The 20,775-nt window shown below is 42.8% G+C and overlaps 1 long non-coding RNA gene across 1 annotated transcript in view; it reads right to left on the bottom strand.

The window, feature by feature from the left end:
• LOC137435488 (uncharacterized) overlaps positions 1 to 20,775 on the bottom strand; it is a 276,336-nt gene that overhangs the window by 217,158 nt on the left and 38,403 nt on the right. The window contains exons 2-3 of the long non-coding RNA XR_013624517.1: positions 19,484 to 19,566; positions 14,147 to 14,285 (exon numbers count right to left, since the gene is read on the bottom strand). This is a non-coding gene — a long non-coding RNA (uncharacterized LOC137435488). The remainder of the gene's footprint in view (positions 1 to 14,146; positions 14,286 to 19,483; positions 19,567 to 20,775) is intronic.

Here is a 20,775-nt window from a genome sequence, read left to right as displayed (position 1 = left end):
GTTTTTGCGGTACCGTCGAATGGACGGATAGACAGAGATACGGACAGACATTTTGTGAATTATAGTAAGATTCGTGGCATCACGTGGATTTTTGGCTACTCGGCCGATATAAGAGCTTTCATGTGATTGCCGTCAGCATGGCAAGTTTCCAGAATCAGCAAGTTTTCAAAATCCTCAATTTCCATCTGATTGACTTTAAATTTGAACAGCATTTGCATTTCTGGTCACTTAATTCAACCACCAATTATTGTTGAGGTCTAAAGGTGGAAAGGTCAACATTGGCGGAATCATCAATTTTCATCCGATTGACTTGAAATTTGAAGATAATTTGCATACTTGATTATTGAATTCAAACACAATAATAATTTTAGGTCAACATAATATGTCAAAGGTCAACATTGGCCAAAAGCCAACAACTTAGGTGGAATTTATAAAATCCTCAATTTTCATCCAATTGACTTGAAATTTGAAGAGGATTTGCAAATCAGTTCACCGAATTTAACCACCAATTTTTTATGAGGTCAACCTAGGCCAAATGGTCAACAACCTTTTTTAGGGATTTCGCAAGTATCATATTTCTTGTTTTGTTATTTATATTATAATCAGAGGAGGGGGGTGGGGGATCAAAAAACAATTTTCTAATGGTGTTGGGTTCATGGCTCCCTACTAGTCAGGTAAACAACTCATTTTACGCATTTTGTCCTACAATACTTGTGACATTTGACGATATTCAGGACATGCCTTTGGGCAAGCTCCTTTAAAATTACAATTATAGCTGCAGCTGGTAAGTCGTCAAGTCTTGGTATGTCGTCCATAAATCACGAGAAATGAGGAGCAAAAACAGATGTAATTGGTTCGTTCCTAATGAGAGAACAAGCTGTTATTAATTGGGAAAAATCAAAAGGCCTTTTTTCCTTCAACCACCACATTTTTGGCTGGTATTACATGATAATCTAACCATGGATTATCTTTCCACCCATGAAGCTTATTATGACAAATAGTTTCGCTTCTTTTAGTGCAACGTTTCTTCTTTTTTTCACTCTACCGAGAAGTAGAAAAGTGGAGTTACCAATTGTTACATACTCCTTCACCCGGATTCTTTCCTTTCTCATTGAAGGACTAAAAGTGTAATAAACCTTCATCACAATTTGTCACAAGTTAATAGAGTCAATGTTGGTATAAAAATCCAAATTTGTGGTTGCACGATTATTGGCCTGATGTAAATACCCGAGGGCAACTCATGCACAAGCGAGCCCCAGAGTGCTGCGGCACCTTGCATCTTGCTTCCCAGCAGCTGGAATCCAAAATACTCATTTTTATAGTGCTCACCAGGTGCAAAAATAAAAAAAGAATAAAACCCTTCCCGGATTACACAGCTGCACAGCACACAGTGCCACGGCGGATATTTGGCGAAACTCTGGCGATTCATACGGCAGATGTCATTCGCACAGTGGAACAAATTTCATGTGCAGATTCAAAAACATCTGATGCATGATGCACTTCCAGTAGATCCATCTGATTGGGTGGGTGTGAGGAGTTTCTCGTCTATTTTTAACTACTACAAAAGCACTTGGGATTTATTTATCTCCAGTGGACAAAACAACTACTAATATTACTATTTAAATGGCCCCAATTGTTCCCAAATTATTGTGAGGTCACAGGGGAATGATTGTGGCCCAAGCCTTTCACGAACCGACGAGCCAGGCCTGACGTTCAACTGAAGGTGATAGAAATTTGTAATTCGTTCATTGTGCCAGCGATATCTCATCTACTATTCCAGAAAATCACTGTGGGATATTTAACTTCTTCCAAAGAGCGGTGTAGGAAACAGAGGTCCTCCGGCTTAACATTCACACAATGGACGGCACATGCATTGAAGCCTCCATGTCAAATGCCAGAATGACAGTTTATAACTGGGCTGAGATTCGAAGCTAGGCTAGATGACTAAAAGGTGAGTGTACATCTCGAATATCCTGCCAGTCCACAATGGATACAATGAGGAAATCCTGGAAATCAAATGAAGCAACAAGTTACTACAGGTTTGTCCATTCAAAGGCAATTCACCTGCTGAACCTTCTGATCTGTTTCTCTTTTTTTTAACTGTTTCTAAGTTCTAAGATCTCTGGAATGCACCTTTCCAACACCCTATCCATCACAAAATACGAAACCGCAATGCCCAAAATTAGAAACAAGGCAGTGCCTGGACCCTAGTGTTTTGGCTTCCAAAACTCAGCTTTCCAATCCATCTCTCCCCTACTCTCCATGCATCAGCCCCCACCACCAACCTCCCTGGTGATTGTGAGCTGGGAAACTGGAAACATTTCTGGCCAAACTCGACATCCTTGTAACAGCCCTGAAGAGTATCAGCAATTTCTCTTCTCAAATCCGACTCAGCTGCTACAAACAGCATCTTCCTTTTTCCCAACCAAATCATGCTTTGCCTGGAAGATGAGAAACTTCACCACAACAAAAAGATGCCAAGAAACTTAAGGACAGACTCCATTCCATAGAAAGGATGAAATTGGGATACAACTCAGACATTCCATTTCCTCTTCTCCAACTTTTTGATTTTGAACTTCATTTTAGTTTACATCCTAATCAGGAGAAACTGTCGATCCTGCCTACACTGTCGCAGAAAAGGTTGCAGGACCTGAACCTTAAGCAAAAAAACAATTAAAACAGCTTCTCTCAACATGTCTCATCTGTTTTTAACCTTCATATAAACCTATAATCTTTTGTATGTCATATAGTTCTCTTGCATCAAGACATCGCTCATCGTCCTTTTATCAGATAATTTTTTTCTGAGGATCTGTGACCTTGTGATACAGAGGTAGCGTGCCACCTAACACAGCCTGTACACCCCCAAAACATTATCAAGTCCGTCCCTGTTTGACGACGTTTCCGTTATCAAAACGAGCTGCCTGTTCCACTTTTAAACTTTACCTCGTCACTGTACAGGGTAACCTGGCAGGCAAAATTCAGAAAATTTAATTCACCCCAGATCCACTTTTTTGAAATACCAACTTCTTTCCTGGAAGTCCTTGCAGTGTCCTTGTGTTTTATACTTCACCCACCCCCCTCCCCCACCCCCTTCCCACGCCTCCTCCCCCCAAGCCCTCTCCCTCCCACAGATCTCCCGATGTCCCTGCTCTCCAATGTTGTGTTTGTGTGCGTCCCCCTGTCTCCCCATCTTGTCTCCCACTCCCTTTATCTTATGTTTTATGTGTCCGTTTTTTTTTTTTTTGGCATTAATGTTAGCTCTTACACGAGCCTCGATCTTGTATACAAAAAAAAAAAATTGACTGCACAAATTTTTTGATAATATTTTTGTTCCACATTTTGTCAACCACCCACTTTTCACAGTTCCCGAATTAATAAATGACCCATCAGTCTTGCTCACTTACTGACTTCTTGCAAAACGATGCCATTGCAACATTGCCCTGGCCAGCAAAGAGTCCTGGTTTGTATCGAGTAAAGCAAGTTTAGGATATTGTTGGTGATAGATTTAATAAAATGGACCCTCCTGTGCAGACTCTGGCACAGATGGAAGCTGCTTTGGACTAGGAATGGCAACAACTGTTTGGATTCTGATGGCTTCTTCAAGGGATAAGGAGGGTTACAGCTGTTATTTATTCTAATGGTTCTTATAGTGGACATGCCAAGTGCTTTTTGACTTCAAGTCATGATGCAAAGGTCCCCTTTGGCATGGAGGTTCCTTCGAGCCATAGGAACAAAATTATCCAAAGACACAAGTTGTATCTGAAAATCCAAGATGGCTGCCATCGGCCATCTTGGAGAACATGGCCGACCCATAGCCCAGGAAGCATTTGTCATAGAAACTATGATGATACATGTTTCCCAGCTAATTTGAGGTCACCTAACTCATTTATGGCATTACTTCTCCATTGTGGATGCATTGAAAGGTAAAGTCTGGTAAATGAAACATGAATTCGACATTTTAATAAAATTAATGACCACAGGCTTTAGGATTATTTTGATAACATTTTATTTATGAGAAAGGAAATTAGACTTTCTCATTCAAATTAGACTTTCTCATGCTGATTTTTGCTGCAAATGACCCATTACATACTGTACGTTTTTATGTTTCAGATTCAAAGTGACTAATCCAAAATGAATACTGGCAACTACAAAACCATGCCTGCATGTTACATATGTCAATCAGACAAAATAAATAAACCAACTATGGATCCCTCATCATCTGTGAAATTGAGAAACAAAACTGAAAGACTTTTAGCCACTTACAAAGAAGTTGTGGAATATATCCGGGAACTTAAGGAATTAGGTGAACTGCTAGTCGCTAGCAATGGCTCACTTGACGACCCTCTATGACAAGCGCCTTGCTGCTCTCGGTTTTCCCGACATCAAATGTAATACAACACGCCTTAGAGAGGATATTGAGCGCATGATTCCTGACATCAAGGCAGTAAAAATGAACCGTTGCTGGTCTCTTGTTTTCGGCGATGATCTATCCAGAGCTATAGCTGATATGAAAGACAATACATCAACTGAAGTCTCCACCCTCCACAAAGCAGCCAAGGCGAGATTATCTCCACATGAAGCAGTTGCTGTGTCTGTTGGTTTGGGGAACCACGTGATGGGGGGTGAATGGAGGAAGGGTGCGCATGCGCAGAAGAGAGAGAATGCAGAATAAAGAAAAGCCTCTTGATTCTCGTTCCTGTTGCTGTTTACTGAATCTACGGACACTACAACTGGCGACGAGGATGGGATTTTTTTTCAAACTTTTCAAACGACCTTTCAAAGGATCCTTCTGAACCTCATGTGAAACTGAATCCATTCCACCCACAATGAAATCATTCTTGCACATACTTCTTGATGGACCAGGTATCAACCAGCCACCTCCTGGATCTAAGAGGTCCAAGGTTGTAACATCCATTGGGCAGCAGGTCATCTTCAACTTTGTTGGACGCAGATCTAAGAACCCTGACACTGTTCCACGTCACACCAGGGATAGGGAAACACCAGCTTCACTGCATATGGCTATGAAAGTACACCTTCAAAATGTCCGTGAATCTCTAATCAATGATATGCATCAAAGAGGACTGTGCATCTCGTATGACCGTTTGAGAGTGCTGAGTACAGAGATCGCAAATTCATTCATTGCCTACTTGGAGCAGGTTGGTGTGGTGGTGCCTCCTCAGGCTGTCAAGCACGTTTTCACCACAGGCGGTTTTGACAACATTGATCACAATCCATCCTCTCCGATTGCAAAATCAGCCCTCCATGGAACATGCATCAGCATTCAACAGCACTTTTTTTTCAGAGACACAACAAGCTGAGAATCTCCATGGCATCCTCAATCCAGCTCAACTGGGGCAGAAGACTGAGGCCCTTGCCATCTATCTACACGACCATGGATATGGATGTCTCGCGACACGTGTAATACGCTCAACAAAGCTCCAGCTCCAGTCTCTCCAAAGGAATGGGGATGGCAGCAAGAATCACCCGACTCTGCCCCAACTCCAGTCCACACCACAACTCCCACCATTTCACGAAACTTGCCACAGCTTGCCATTTGCCAGTGTAAGACAGACTGTAGGACTCCTTGTAAGTGCTACGTGCAGGGGCAGCCATGCATGTTTTTCTGTAGCTGTCAACAGTCATGCTCCAACACTGGTACGATGCATGAGGTACAGACAGATGAGGAATTAGCTTAGTTAGATAGAGTTAGATAGTCATATAGAGGACTTAACTGAATGTTAGAAAGTTAGATAGTTAGAAAGACGTTAGAAAGTTAGATAGAGGACTTAGCTGAATGTTAGAAAGTTAGATAGTTAGAAAGACGTGAGAAAGTTAGATAGAGAAATCCTACGTTAGAAAGTTAGTTGGACGTCCGCATTGACTTCCGCTTCCGGTCTTGCCGGCGAGGTTTCCGTTTTTTCGAAGCTGTCCACGCTCTCCACACTATTGAAGTTAAGTAATTGTTTCCATTTGTATTTTCGTCAAAACTATTTATTTTATGGTGTGTGTACGTATAGTGTGTCCCAAGGAAGATTCTCAGTGTTAATCTTTCATACCTGTATGATATATCGTCGGTTAATTCGTGTCTTGTCTTTTGAGGCCTTGTGCCATGTCCGACCTTGAGGTTTTGTTTTTCTCTCAGTGGTCCATCTATTGTGCTCTAACTACTTTCGTTCTCTGTTTTTCCCAGTCTTTTCACCCCATAAGTCCTTGTTTAAAATCTCAACTCAAAAACAAAAAAACCCAAAAAACATTTCCTGCTCTGTTCTTATTCGTTGTTCTTATTCGTTTATTCGTTGTTCTTATTCGTTCGTTCGTTCTTCGACCACATGTTTCACCCACATTTCCCCAGATAGGTTTCACTGTTAAACTTTAAAATGTTTAAACTTTCCCCTGAAGTACTGTATTCTGTCGTGTATTATAACACCTTTTTCTTCTTCTTCTTTAAAAGATTGCTTTCGACTTGCTCACCAAATCTATTCATTTCAAAAAAAAATTCCATCTCTTACAGTGCCTCTTTCATACATTCCCTAAACTCTCCTGCTCTCAACCCCCCCCCCCCCCCCACCCCCTCCAGCATCCTCAAACGTATTTTTGACTGGAAGGTTACAAGAAACTCATTTTGCAATAAATGTTCGTTTCCCATTAATCGTACACTTTCCAAAATCCAATCTCACCCCTCCCCTCCAAAATTTCCCCATCACCCCTCCCCTCCAAAACTTCCCCATCACCCCTCCCTTCCAAATCTACCCCCTTGCCCCTCCCCTCCAAATCTTCCCCATCACCCATCTCTTTCAAATCTTCCCCCTTGCCCCTCCTGTCCAAATCTTCCCCATCACCCATCCCTTTCAAATCTCCCCCCTTGCCCCTTCCCTCCTAAACTCCCCCCGCACCCCTCCTCTTCGAGGCTCTCGCTCGCTCCTCCCCTCCGAGACTCCCCTCTCACCCCTCCTCCTCAAAGCGTCCTCCCCGCTTCTTCCCCCTTCCAACTTTCACCTTCATCTCCCCCAACCTTCTGCCTCGCTCTTCCCCCTCCTCAAATAACACCTCACTGTGCCTCACCCAATCACCATCAAACCTTTTGTCCACCCCATTCTTCCCTTTCTCCAAGCTATTCTGAAATCTCTGACACACCTTCAACAGCTCTCACTACCTCTTCCTCCTCTTCCACATCTTACCCTACCCCTCCCCCCCCCCCCCCCCCTGTTCTCCGATCCGATGCTCCCCCTTCCTCTTCATTAACGGTATGGACCTCAAACATCCGGGGCCTTCGCTCAAACTTGACTGATCTCTCCATACAGGTTGCTTCTGACAAACCAGACGTGATCTGCTTAACAGAAACTTTCCTCCTTCATGATGTCTCGGATTCCTTGGTATCTCTCCCAGATTACTCCCTACTCTGGTATGATAGACCTGAGCCTCGTCCTGGAGGTGGGGTTGCTATCTTTATTAAAAAAACTCTCTTCCTCACTCGCCCTGCACTGCCCTCTCTCCACCTCACCCCCAGGAATACCTTTGGCTACGGCTTCCCCTTCGCTCCCACCTTTTGTTTATATGTGTGTTGTACCGTCCACCAAACAGTGATGACTCCATCTAAATCTCGCTGTCTGATAATATGGACCAACTTCTATCTACCCATCCCAACTCTCTCTTACTCATATGTGGTGGTTTCAATTGTCACCATGCCAGTTGGCTGGGTGTGGGTCCCTCTCCAACCGGCCATGGCTCTTCAGCAAAGGACTTCTGTGACTCACTGGGACTGACACAATCTGTCAATTTCCCGACCCGGATCTCAGTCAACGGAGCATCTTCTCTTCTGGACTTGGTTATGACTAACTTCCCTGAAAATGTCTGCTGCTCTTCTTCTGCTCCAATCGGCTCATCTGATCATGTGCTTGTTAAAGTGGACATCTCTCTGACCATTCTCAGAGAGCCTCCTCAGCGTTGACGAGTCTGGCATTTCACTCAGGCCAACTGGCATGGTCTTCAAGCAGCCATCAATCATCTGGACTGGTCTCCCATCTCTACCGCCTCTGACATCAACTCATCCTGGGAATTCTTCCAAAGTAAATTGATCTCTCTCATGCACAAATTTATCCCATCTCGTCTTCAGTTGTCATACCCTTCCTCCCATCCATGGTACACGGATTCTTGTGGTGAGGCTGTTGCCCCGAAACAACTTGCTTTCCTCTCCTGGAAAGCAAATCCAACGGAAGGAAATCTCATTTCCTTTCACAAAGCCCGAAACAAGTGTGTGTCCACCCTCAGGAGAGCCAGGAAACAATATCTCTCCATTCTCAAGACCGAACTCTCTTATCTGTCTCCCTCTTCCAAATCCTGGTGGCGTCTGGTCAAATCTGTTTCTGGTGTTTGTTCCCCCTCCATCCCCTCCCTCACCTCAAATGGCTACACGGCTGACTCCGCACGTGAAAAAGCTGAATGCCTCAACTCTGTGTTTGCCTCTAAATCTTGTGTCCCAAACCCATCCCTCTCTGTACCCACCGTACCCAGTCATACCCAGCTGCTCCTGGACTCTGTGTCCTTTCCTCCTGACAAGGTGGAAAAGTTTCTGTCAACCCTAGACTCTGATTCTGCAACTGGACCTGACGGCATCAGCCCACGGGTCCTAAAATCCTGTATCTGCCGCTCCTTCACTCCCTCTCTCTGTTCTCTTCACCCTCTCTTTTGCTCAAGGTCATCTGCCATCTGCTTGGAAATCTGCCAACATCACCGCTTTGCACAAAAAAGGTGCAAAAACAGATCCCAGCAACTACAGACCAATCAGCCTGCTCCCAATTATCAGCAAAGTCATGGAATCCATCATTGCTTCAGATATGAAATCTTTCCTCTTCTCCAATGGCTTGATCTCTGATCATCAATTTGGTTTCAGACCTGGACACTCTACTCTGGACATGCTGCTTCTGCTTTCTCAACAATGGATGGAGGTCCTCAATGCCAAACAGGAAATTAGAGCAGTCTCCCTTGACATATCACGTGCCTTCGATACGGTCTGGCACCCCGCTCTGCTCACTAAACTCTCCTCCTTTGGTATCCTTGGAAATCTCCACGCATGGCTGGCGGACATCCTCTCTAGTCGTAGTCAACGTGTGGCCCTGAATGGGTTTCTCTCATCTCCTCTTCCTGTTCAGGCTGGAGTTCCGCAAGGCAGTGTTCTGGGCCCTGTGCTTTTTCTGGTCTTCATCAATGATCTCTCTGACTCTCTTGAAAATCCTCTCTATCTCTTTGCTGATGACTCTACTCTCTGTCGCTCCATTCCTCATCCCTCAGATCGGCAGTCTGCAGCCTCCTCACTCTCTGCAGACCTGGACAAAATCACAGACTGGGCAAACAAGTGGAACATGTCTTTCAATCCTGACAAATCTCACACTCTTACGATGTCTCTCCGAAAAGACCGACTGGACAACCCTCCCATACACTTTCTGAATAATCCTCTCCAATAAGTTCTGTCACTCCAGCTTTTGGGTCTGACTATCTGCCATGATCTTTCCCGGGAAAACCACATTTCAAATCTGGCCTCCAAAGCCAGTCGCCGACTGGGCATCCTCCATCGTGCGAAGTCCTTCCTTGGCACACCCGAGCTCCTCACCACATACAAGGCTTTCATCCGCAGCTCAATGGAATACTGCTCTCCCCTCTGGGCTGGTGCTCCTGCCTCACACCTAGCTCGTCTTCACGCTGTTGAAACCAAAGCGTTCAGAATCATTGTAATCTCCCACGATGAAGCTAACTCCAAGGGCCTTTCACTCACTCATCGCAGGCAGGTTGTTGGTCTTTCCGTCTTCTACCGACTCCTCTCTGGCTTTGCTGCCCTAGCTCTCTCTGGGCTCTGTCCCCCAAATATTCCTACAGGTCGCACAAGCCTATTCCTGCCTACAACCCTCTTATGGTTAAACTGCCAAAATCAAGACTCTCTGCTCACCTTCACTCCTTCATTCCTCTTTTCTCCCACCTCTGGAACAAACTACCTCACTCTCTTCAATCCCACTCCACCCTCCAGGTCTTTAAGACAGCTGTTCACCACCATCTCTTATCTTCCCCCATCCAAAACCTTGATCTTTTCTACCCCCGCTAATTTCACCCCAAATCCACTTTTTTGAAATCCCAACTTCTGTCCTGGAAGTCCTTGGTGTCCTTGTGTTTATACTTCTCCCACCCCCCTCCCCCCTTCCCACGCCTCCTCCCCCCAAGCCCTCTCCCTCCCACACATCTCCCTGCTCTCAAATGTTGTGTTTGTGTGCTTCCCCTTCTCTCCCCATCTTGTCTTCCGCTCCCTCTTTTTATATATTTTGTTTGTCTGGTTGATTTGTTTGTGAAATAAATGTTAGCTCTTTCACGAGCCTCGATTCAGTATACCAAAAAGAAAAAAAAGAAAAAAAAAGAGGACTTAGCTGAATGTTAGAAAGTTAGATAGTTAGAAAGACGTTAGAAAGTTAGATAGAGGACTTAGCTGAATGTTAGAAAGTTAGATAGTTAGAAAGACATGAGAAAGTTATATAGAGGACTTAGCTGAACGAAATAATGTCATGAATCTGCTCTGCATGTCATGAATCTAATCTGTTACAACATTGTGTGACTGTATATTTGGTTTGGCTAGTTATTGGTCGAGTATATACTATGTCCCTATTGTACTATTTAGATATACCATGACGAACAATCTTATTACCTCAAATTACCTGACCAAACATTGTGTTCTGTATGTGAAAACCAATAAATTATGTCATGAAACCAATTAATATTGTTATATTTTGAAAAAATTTCCCCAATTTGACCTTTAAATGCACCCGAAATGCAGAAGTGATGCCAGAAATAAGTTAGGTGACCTCAAATTAGCTGGAAAACACGTATCATAGTAGTTTATATGACAAATGCTTCTTGGGCTATGGGTTGGCCATGTTTTCCAAGATGGCTGACAGCTACCATCTTGGATTTTAAGATACAACTTGTGTCTTTGGATAATTTTGTTCCTACAGCACGAAGTAACTTTTATGCCCAAGGGAACCTTTGCATCATGACTTGAAGTCAACACCCTATTTTTAGCATTCAACATGCCCACTATTGCACAAATTATTGATATTTTGAGAAATTAATTCTGTTGTTAGATCATTGGATGTCATTATCGACTGCTCTAGAACCTTACATCAAAGGATGTGTTATTAAAAGCCCCATTCTAAGTTTATCAAGTTTTTTGCGCCATTACAGACATCCCTATTTTGTGATAAAAAAAAAAAAATCAACCGGTAATAATTTGTGATTTCTCAAAATTTGTGACAGTAATAATTGGAGCAACGGGAATTATAAAGAAGAAGCTTACAGAGATCTTAAAAAGGAAAAACTTTTTTTGGAAATATTGCTACAAATGAACTACAGTTGGAAGCGTTCCGGGTTTTGTTGATGATCCTGAAAAGATCCCTTGGAACAAAAATTTGAGAATAAGAAAACTTCGCAACTAGGTCCATGAATCGAGATCCTTCACCAAAATGGAGGTAGATACTTCGAGACATGAGTGGACTCCGTTCCACCTTCTAAAATCCGAATATGGAGATAACAACCAAGGAATGACACTGACACACTGACACACACACACAGACAGACACACACAGACACAGACACACACAGACAGACAGACACACACGCAGACACACACACAGACACACACAGAGTGACACACAGAGTGACACACACACAAACAGACACACACAAACAGACACACACAAACAAACACACACAAACAGACACACACAAAAACAGACACACACAGACACACACAGACAGACAGACACACACACACACAGACACACACACAGAGTGACACACAGAGTGACACACAGAGTGACACACGCACAAACAGACACACACAAACAGACACACACAGACAGACACACACAAAAACAGACACACAAAAACAGACACACACAAAAACAGACACACACACAGACAGACTCACACACAAACAGACACACACACAAACAGACACACACAGACAGAAACACACAGACAGACACACACACACAGACACACACAAAAACAGACACACACACAGACAGACACACACACAGACAGACACACACAGACAGACACACACAAAAACAGACACACACAAAAACAGACACACACACAGACAGACACACACACAGACAGACACACACACAGACAGACACACACACACACACACACACACAGAGACAGACACACACACAGACTGACACACACACAGACTGACACACACACAGACTGACACACACACAGACTGACACACGCACAGACTGACACACACACAGACTGACACACACACAGACTGACACACACACAGACTGACACACACACGGACTGACACACACACATACAGACACACACACAAACAGACAGACACACACATACAGACACACATACAAACAGACAGACACACACACAGAGTGACACACAGAGTGACACACAGAGTGACACACAGAGTGACACACACACAAACAGACACACACAAACAGACACACACAGACAGACACATACAAAAACAGACACACACAAAAACAGACTCACACACAAACAGACATACACACAAACAGACACACAGACACACACACAGACAGACACACAGACAGACACACACACACACAGACACACACAAAAACAGACACACACACAGACAGACACACACACAGACAGACACACACACAGACAGACAGACAGACACACACACAGACAGACACACACAGAGACAGACACACCCACAGAGACAGACACACACACGCACACAGACACACACAGACAGACACACACACACACACACACACACACACAGACACACACACCCTAAACAGGAATAGTGACCGTTAACTCATCTGTTAAACCTGTTCTTAATGCAAGGATTATGAACAGCAGGAAGTGTTTGTTGACACCTCCAACCTCAGCTTGAGCATCCATTACAAATTGACGAGGTTTTTTGTATCATAGCTGGGAAATAATAAATTAGAGATAAAATGCAATTTCTGGCTTAGTTGGAATCTGTGAAAGACAAAGAATCACCAACTACTAAAAAAAAAAATGTCAGATGCCACAGTCGGCCTAAAGGTTTTATCCTTTTTTTCATCTAAAATACACGAGGGCGTGTGCAAAAGTAATGTCTCCTCTGGTTTTTTTTTCTCCAAAACAGTTAAAGATGTTCGAATGAAGCAAAGCCAGATACGAACATCAATCTTTACTCTACCATGGTGCATATTTATTCCTCGACATAATCATTGTCGGATCGACACGTTTCTGCCAACGCTCAAGTAGTTTCCTGATGCGGTCACCATTAGCATCCTGCTGACTTAACCAGCACTTCACAGAGGCCTTGACATCATAGTTGGAAGAAAAATGTTCTCCACTGAGTTGATCCTTAAGTTTGCGGAAGAGGGATGAAAATCCGATGTAGCCAGGTTGGGGCTGGTGATGCTTTAGCACGGTGCTCCATTTACCGTCTCTTACTATCAGGATCCTAATGGTTCACCCAACTCCAATATCCAATCATATAGGTCATGCTGACAACGTCATGCTGCCCTCTGCCATCTTAACTAACGTAGCATCGATTAATCTGGTGTGAGAAGCACGAAACTTTGAACCCAGTGACAGAAAGAATTCATGTGCAGACTGCGCTTTGTTTCATTTTAATATCTTCATCTGTCTTGAATAAATAAATAAAATAGGAGGCATTACTTTTCGATGTCTGTCCATCCGTCGGTCCGTTATCTTTTGCTATTTTTCCTACTCCTCCATTATCACCTGGCTGATTGTTCTGAAACTTGACAAATTAACAAATTAATTAAATTAAGACAGTAGCCCGCACAATTGCTCAGGCTTCGATTTTTTTAATTTCAGATCATGGGAGCTCCGAAACTCCCTGAAAGTTTGGATCCCTGCTTATCCCTTATTTACCAACCGATTGCTCTGAAACCAGACAAAGCCATTCTACTCAATGGTCTGCAAAATTGCTCGGTGTTACATTTTCTGATTTTCGTATCAGGGGGGCTTTCTAGGGGACCAGGGGGGCTCCCAGGGGTATCCCCAAATATCAGCAGGGGTCTCAACTACAACTTCAAGAGATGACCGTCAGCCCGCTCGGGGCTATTATAAATATATTATGTACACACACCTGTTAGGCCGAAGAGTCTGGTGGGAAGCGTAGCTGCAACATGCGCATGACACCAAATAGTTTGGTTAGGTCCTCCCCTCTGGACTTGTTGCTGACTTCACACATGGCTGTTAAAGCCCATTCATTGACAGAGATCTGTCTGTGGGATGAGGTAGTGCATGACGTGATGTGCCACCCATTGGGTAACGCACACAAAAGTCAGAGCATTCAATCTACAATACTACAGCCAACTGCCTTTACAAATTAAACCTTTAGCCACTTGAATTGATGCAGGCAGTGTTTGGATGTGGCACGATACGACACCTAATTGTTAAAATATTAAAATTGTGTCAAAGCAGCAACTAAAGGGTGATTTTTAAATACTTTTTTTTCCTTTTTTCTTTTTACAGATGAGACCCCCCTGCCACCGCAATGGGGTCGGGGAAGGGGTAACGGCTCTCCAATTTGAGGATTGATGCCCAGTAGTAAACAGAGATCTGTTCATGTTTGGGGTCACATCGGCGTAAAATTGCATCAGCCATCAAGTACACATCAATTTGCTTTTTCAGGTATGTACCCAGTACTTTCAGGCTTTCTAAATCAAATTGCCACAAATGGTTTCATTTTCCCTCTAACTCGCAGTGTATTCCATCGAATAATTCATGAGCTGCTAAGAACAGAAAAAAAACAGTAACGAATTCTCTTGGAAGTTGAACTAAGGAGAGATAAGGCACATGAGAGCATGTGTTCCCCGTCCTTGCCACATGTATCCAATACGACTGTACATTCATTGTCTGCCTGAAAGAAGCTTACCAGACAAAATAAACACATCGTCTTAAATGGAGCATTATGGATCAATGGAGTTTCACATGCCTGGACATTGACGCTGTTTAATACTTCCACAAAGGAGAATAGAGAATGAACCATGGCTGATGGTGCATTAGCCCAAGTTATAAATATTACTAAAAAGCTTATAAACATTAGAAAACTTGATAACACAAGAATAAAAGAGAGAAAACAGCTGAGGGATGATCTCGGAATCAGAAGAGCAATTGGGATGGAAACCTTGAAAAGATACTGGGGGAGAATACGAAAACTGGTATCAAACCTTCATTTTGTAGTAACAGGTGTTCAATAAGTCCTTGTGCAACCTGAAAGAACTTTTGATGTACGCGTGATATGAGCCAGCTGTAAATGGTCTCAAAGCGGAATTTGTAAAAAAAATTACGAAAAACAACTGATATTTTTAGGCTTCAACATAACCGCCATATTTCGTGATACATCCTTCAATCGGATTTTCCTACTTCTTGAAAAACATTCTCCATTTGCTGCTGAGCGATGATACGATTTGCATTTGTGATCGTAGCCCTAAGTTCATCCAAAGATTGTGGTTTTGACAAGTAAACAACAGTTTTGCAAAGCCTCATAAAATGTAGTCCAATGTGGGCGAACGAGGTGGTCAAGCAATTGGTCCAACATCTACCATCCACTTGTCGAGAAAGACTTCATTCAAGAACCGTCGCAATTCCAAGAATCGTGGCAGGTAGCCGAGTCTTGCCGGTACAAGGTGATATGTCAAAAAATGTATTGTTGTAGTTCAGGGAGAAAGAAATTCTACACCTGCACAGCGTTCACCATTGACTGTCGCTTCTTCACAAAACAAAGGACCAATAATATGCGACTCCACGAGAACACCGAATATTGACTCAAAAAGCGAGACTTTTTGAGGTTTTTCTGTCACCCAAATGCAGTAATCGTGGCGATCGCCTTTCCCTCTGATGTGGAATGTTGCCTCACCAGAAAATGTCAATTCATCACAACAACCCCATGAGAATTGTGGATAAATTCGACATCAACAATAACATTATCATCAACAAAACCTGATGAATTATGCTTTCATCGGCCATTTGCATTTGCTTCCATCTTGCGTACATCCAAAGTTATTATCCCCACATTTTTTGACAAAAACGGGGAGATATTGTAAATGGCTTTGTCTGTCTGTTTGTCCATCTATCTGTCCGCAAAAATATCTCCTCCTAAACGGTTGTGCAGAAATTCACCAAACTTGGTAGTTATTACCACCACATGGTGCAAAGGTGCAAGAGCAGTCCTTTTTGGCCTGAGGTCAAAAGGTCAAATACCGAAAATGCAATTAGGTGCACGTTTTTTAAATTAAACCTTGCATGAACCACCTTTGGAGGCCATTTTTCCCCACAGCGCGAGGGTTGGCCTTTTTCGGGCACCGTGGTCCCCTTTTTGAAGCAATGTTTTATGGCCAGATGCCCTTCCTGCCGCCAACCCTGTTAGTCGCCTCTTGCGACACACAGGGAATTACCAGTGAACCGGTACTCAATTTGCCGACCTCGGAAGGATGACAGGCTGAGTCAACCCCCCTGGCGTTACTTCAGCGATCGACCGGGATTCAAACCCAGGATCCTGGGATCCCAAGCCGGCACCCTAACCGCGAAGTCAACACCAGGCTAAATTAAACCTTGCATATGCAATCAACATTGTGGGATGCATGAAATATGTAATGATTTTTTGTAGTTGGCCACCATTTCATACCACAGGGGGTTCCGTTTTATTTGTCGTTGCAAAAAGCAACTTTTTGCTGAAATATTTTGAAGACTCCACCATGGTATGAGAACTGTATTATTTTTAAACACAATCACGAGGTATTTTTAGATGGCTGAGGTTCATAGATGAGCTGTTACACAAATATATCATGCACGTGTGCAGACAGAGATGCCAGACAACACAGGAGTTAACTTTTAACACGAGCACTGACCTTGGGGGGGGTGAGGGCGGGGGGGGGGGGGGGGGGGAAGTGACGTAACTTCCTTGAGCACTTTGGATGTACTAGTTCCATTGATGCCATCTTATCATGTTGCTATTCTTGCCGTTGTCGGCGTTGTGATTGAATAATTCCCACGAGTTTTACAAGTTTTATCCATCCTGTATCTTCAAATTTATTGGCATCAAACGAGGATACTGCAGCACATTCCATTTTTTAAAGTCAAATTTGGTATGACTGGGCCAGGATCATAATTGAACTGCTGAGAACGGATGCTCAAACTTACATCGCATGAGTCTGTCACTTCCTGATCTTTGCAAAAATCCAACATTATCTTGTCAGGTCCGATATCTGACTTCATTGGCGCTTTACCTTCATCAAAAAATCTTTATAACTAGCGGAGTACCCACCCTATAGGTGATCTTGTTTGAAGCAAGCAACATGTTCTTCTGACATATCCCTTTATTTGGGCGGTGTATAGGCAACAGACCACTGCCTCAACGCTCCAGAAAATAAAAATAACCTGGGTTAAGTACATGAAGCAAAAACATGTGTACTGCTAATGTGCATATATTATACATTGTATGGTTATATAGCTCGGATAATTCAATTACACTAGGCCAGAGGCTGACACCAGTGGCCTGAAGCCAAAGGCCTGAGGACTATAGTATACATACTGTCGCCTTCACAAGGCCCATAATGCCTATCAGCTCCAGCCTTTTGATATTTGATAATCCTTTTAACAGTCGCTTTGGTTGTTTTACACTGAACGGAAAAATTATAGTGAGGGCATGGCGATACGACCTTTCCAAAGATGTGTTCGGCTCACCAAAACAGCGGACATGTGATTTTTTATCGGGTAACTTGTGGGTGGTGTCAGGACAGCTACCCAACCAATGGGTATAGAGTGGACATACATACAAACACTTGCGCCATCATATATAGATTGCACAATAATAATTAATATTCTTATGCTGAAAGATATTGAAGGCAGTATTTTTATGTGCTTGGATATGAAGCATTGTAGGCCTGGTGTTAGTTTACCTTTAGCGGTTAGGGTGCCAGCTTGGGATCCTAGGATCCTGGGTTCGAATCCCGGTCGATCGCTGAATTAATGCCAGGGGGCTTGACTCTGCCTGTTCATCCGTCCGAGGTCGGCAAATTGAGTACCAGTTCACTGGTAATTCTCCGTGTGTCGCAAGAGGCAGGAAGGGCATCCGGTCCATAAAACTGCTTCAAAAAGGGGATCACAATGCCCGAAAAAGGCCGACCCCTGCTCTGTGGGGGAAAATGGCCTCTAAAGGTGGTTCATACGAAGCATTGTAATTCGAAAATGCAGATTGAAAAATTACTTCGATGATCTCTACGGGAGATCACGAGTCAACACTGAATAGTATTCTTGGATCTTTTCTTACCCCCATTAACCCTACCTATCCTAACCGGCTTTTACTTGCAGGTTTCTTCAATCCCCTCATGCTTGTTGTGTCCAACTGTGGCTCCATTGCCCCCCTGTTCTTATAACAACCCAACAACACTCACAGTCCAGAGAGCAACAGTAGTCAGGTTCACTGTGTTTTTTCGTTCAAAATCATGGTAGATTAGCAAACCTATACATTTTTGGAAACGTTATTACATGGAAAATCTGAAAATCAATGTTTACATTTGCCAATTCCGACCAATTCGATTCGACCAATTCGACCAATTCGACCCATCGACCAATTCCATTCGACCAATTCGACCATTCGACCAATCGTTTCGATCGATCATTCGACCATTCGACCAATTCGATTTGCCAATCAATTTGACCGACCTTTGCTTGTGTGGAACGGACTGTGAAAACGATGCGGACTATATTGTCGGATACGACACACAGGACAGTGATGACGAACTCTAAATGGCATATTCTGTAATCGTGTATGTTTGATGCCATTGACTGCCTGTGTATATTTTGTCATTGACTGCCTGTGTAGATGTGAAGTTACACTGACTGCATGTGTATATATGATTTTGCTGACTGCCTGTGTATGTTTGGTGATATGAATTATTGTGACACATTTTGATGTTATTAACTGCCTGTACAAAATGATAACATGTATTTGATTATGCAACTTATCGCGAATATAAAGACAGTATTTTGCAATTCAAAACCTTTGATTCGTGTCTTACCATTCCCCATAGCACTAATTTGATACTTTCATTGGATTCCTTGTCCCTGAAAATATAGGTTTAGTATATTTTAAAAAGTTTTTAGGGTAATTAGAGGCAGAAATAGAACAAAATATGTATTTTACAGTGGCCATTTTGAAAATCCAAAATGGCCGCCATACAGGTATCTCTCCAAATGTAAACATTGATTTTTAGTTTCCTTATGCTATAACCTTTCCAAAAATGTATAGGTTTGCTAATCTACCATGATTTTGAACGAAATAGAATTTATTGACATAGTGAACCTGACTACAGCGAGGAGTCGATATAACTTTCCTAGTCAAGTAAATATTAAAGTTAATAGTTGTTATTGGCAATACAGAAAAGGTGCTTTGAACAAAAACGTGGCCATGCCGTACCATTGTAGTGATGAAAACAAAACCTCAAGCATGTGTCTCCTCGCATACTTTTCAAAGCAATCTCAACTTTCAGGAAGTTTGCTCTGTGAAAGAGGGATGGTTAACAAGAAAAATAAATCACACACACTTTTAGTCAAGGCACATACATGGTTCATCATGTGTTAAACTCATAAAGGTTGACATACAGGTATGTATGTGGTTCTATCTTTAAAAGTGTCAATCTTTGCGTCTGAAGCATCTCCACGAACGTCTACGCATCTTCAAGCAGCACCAGGAATCAATTTACTTTTGCTCGAAGTACTATAACATTAGTGCACAATGGACAAGTGAACGCAGTATAATGGGATTTGAACAAGGGATCCCAGCATCGTGGTCTAAGTGCTCGGATGGGAACGGCAAGAAAAAAGGGCAAAGCAGGCAAAACGCTTTTGCTTGCACTCTCAAAGTCGAAGGGATGATCTGATTTAAATGCACTAAATCGTGAATGGATTTACAAGCGCTATGTATTGTGTCTGGGAAGGAAAGGGCAAACCACCCTAACATAATCCTTGTCAAGAGACTGTTTCGGCAGCTTTCAAGAGTGTATGGTACGACGACGACGACGACGACGATGATGATGATGATGATGATGATGATGATGATGATGATGATGATGATGATGATGATGATGATGATGATGATGATGATGATGATGATAAAAACAAGTCCGAAAGTCTAACAGCGGCGAAGCCGGGCTTGTAAAATATTATAAACCACAAACACATATTATTAGCTTTTTAAACAGTCGCTAATGCTGTTTATAACATTAAACAAAGAAATTTGGGAGAATCCCGACATCCGTGAGGTAAGTTTTACTTGCAGAACTGAGTGAAGATCTACTGTAATCTATATACCCCACAAGAATTGGATTGACAACATGCTGTCAAAAAACCGAGGCAAATTCCTTACTTCAGCGGTTGTTAGTACCGTACACCACTTATCATTGATTCATGAACCACACACCGGTTCAATCCATCAACTTTGTATTCACGACATTGGGATTAAAGTGTTATGGTCATATTTACTATATTATTATTATTATTATTATTACTATTACGAAAACGATACTGCTGAAACGATACACTACTGTATTAAGAAATCTGTGCTTAATTTGTCTGAAACAGCCCAAAGGTGAGGCATGAAGCCGAAGGCCTATACATACCGTTTTGTTGAAAGAGCCGTAACGTCTATGCTTTCGATATTTCATTATAACAATCGGTTTATTTGTGTTTCACACGGAATGAAAAACATAA

This window comes from Myxine glutinosa, chromosome 9, assembly GCF_964187855.1.
Source record: "Myxine glutinosa chromosome 9, kmMyxGlut1.1, whole genome shotgun sequence".
NCBI lineage: Eukaryota > Metazoa > Chordata > Myxini > Myxiniformes > Myxinidae > Myxine > Myxine glutinosa.
The sequence above is the reverse complement of the archived record's forward strand: the minus strand, read 5'-3'. Positions and strand labels throughout refer to the sequence as shown.